The following is a 2218-nucleotide window of genomic DNA, read 5'->3' as shown; positions in this document are numbered from 1 at the left end:
TAAGGCTTTTTTTTTTTTAAAGCACCTCGTAAAAGCAGAGTAAATAATATTCCTCCAGGAAGTCTACAGACTGAGGAGTGTTTCTTGATCAATAGTTTGAATTTCCAGTAAAATTGTGAGAACTCGGGCTGCCTGTCACGTACTCCAGGAGAAAGACACTTTTTGCTAGAGTTTTTTTTTTTTTTTTTTTAATGGATGTGAAAATACTAGAGGTATGAAAAAATAATAAAGTTGTAGTGGGAGTTGGAGGGTTGTGGAGAACGCTCAAACCATTCACCTGTGAGCTGAGGACTGGGCAGTTTATTTTACTTCGTCGCCCCCCAAAAAATCAAGTTAGAGAAAGAACCCAGAGCACCCATAAAAAAATATAGCGAATGTCTCAGAAGCAGAATATTCGAGGTAATAGGAAACTATTTGGTACTTTCCCTTTGATTTTGAATTTATCAGGAGATAACACCATTCAAAGATAATGCATATAAATGTTTTTCTTTTGTTCTGTTATTGAAAATGAATGAAGTATCCCCAATGCGTTCTATTCACCTCCCCCAAAACTAAGACTGACCGTAGATTCTCTCAAACCCTTTTCCTGGGAATCTAATAAACAACTGATGGGAGAGTGAGGAGGGGAAAAGGAATCCTGAAATACAAAAGTTTTATCCGAAGTCTTCTTCCCTACCCAACCGGACCGACAACTTCCAGAAGAATTCTGACCAGCATTTAGCCCGTCTTATAGATGTCCTGCCCCTTCAGGGAAGCGAGCGGAGGGGGACCTGATTATTCGAGGTGTTGAAGAAATAAATACTCAGTCCACAAATAAACAAACTTTCTGGGACTCCTAGAGAGAAGGAGAAAGCTTTGAAGGGCGAGGATCTCCGAGTCGCTCCAGGTCGATATCCCGAATAATACCATCTCCGGAGGTGTCTTTAACCATTTGCAATCGCTTGCCCCATCCTCTCGCGGAGCCCCAGTGCCCAAATCACCTTATCAAACAGCAGCCAAACAGAAAAGACTGAAATACAGAAAGTTAACTTGGAGAATCCCAAGGGGCTTCTCCAGGAACTGGAGGCAAGGGCTGCGCCCAGGGTTGTGGGTTCCAGCCGGTGGGGCGGCGGTCGGGGGCCCGCTCTACGGACGCGCGTCCAGCGCGAAGCCCCAGCGGACCGCAGAGCGCGGAGTGCAGGGCTCGGAGTGCAGGGCGCGGGGTGCGGCTCGGGTTTCTCCTCGCGCGCAGAGGAACCCGGCTTTCCCGGGGCCGGGTGGCTGGTGCATTGTTCCCATCTTTGGGGAGCGCGGGAGTCAGCCTGTCAAAGGAAATTTATCTCTGGGAAAAGGGAGACACGCTGCGAAGCTGGAGTTGGTGGGCTGCAAGCGTCTACGCGGGAGGGGAAAGGGGGAAATGAACAGAATTATTTCACTCTCTTCCCCAAACCCCACAAAACGGCTCCCGATGTCGTGGATGATTTACTGAATCCACGGCGAATTTAGAGGATTATATTGTCAAGATGTCGCTACTTTCCCCACTTCGCCTTTCCCCTATAGACGCCTTGGCCTGCCTCCTCAGGTTGGGGTGAGGGGCACTCGGTTTCTATAATTTGCCTCTAAAACCTTTATAGGTTATTCTTGACTGCCCTGAACCTGGTAACTTCCCGTTGATTATTAATTATTTGCTTAAATAATGACAACATACAGCGGGGGCTCCTCCATTCCAGTCCAGCACGTTTACTTGGAAGCCATTACACCTGGGCCCTGATAATTAGGAAATCTAATTATTTGCCTCATCACTCATTAATAAGAAAAATAGTCCCAGGTTCTTTGCTACTTACAAGGTCTTTGGGGAGATACTGGACTACATTAATCAATTTGATTTTTTATCTCAAACTGACTTTTATCTGCGAAGGAGCGTCGGGGTTTTTTTTGTGTTGTTTTTTTTTTTTTTTTGCTCTGGGCACGTGGGACCATTAACCAAAATGTGATAATAAAATAAATTTTAATAAGATATAACTTTTTAAAAAATCTTTTCAAGTTAAGACTGAGCTGCAGAAGTCTGGTTTTGCGCGGCTGGGTCTTAGAGCCGACGGATTCCGGCGCTCCTCGTCCTGATTGGTGCCAAGTCCCCACAGCGGCCGGGTTATTGGTCCAAAGTTCCCGGAGGGGGCGTGGCCGGAGGAAAGTAAAAACTCGCTTTCAGCAAGAAGACTTTTGAAACTTTTCCCATTCC

This window comes from Eubalaena glacialis, chromosome 18, assembly GCF_028564815.1.
Source record: "Eubalaena glacialis isolate mEubGla1 chromosome 18, mEubGla1.1.hap2.+ XY, whole genome shotgun sequence".
NCBI classification, from domain to species: domain Eukaryota; kingdom Metazoa; phylum Chordata; class Mammalia; order Artiodactyla; family Balaenidae; genus Eubalaena; species Eubalaena glacialis.
The sequence above is the reverse complement of the archived record's forward strand: the minus strand, read 5'-3'. Positions refer to the sequence as shown.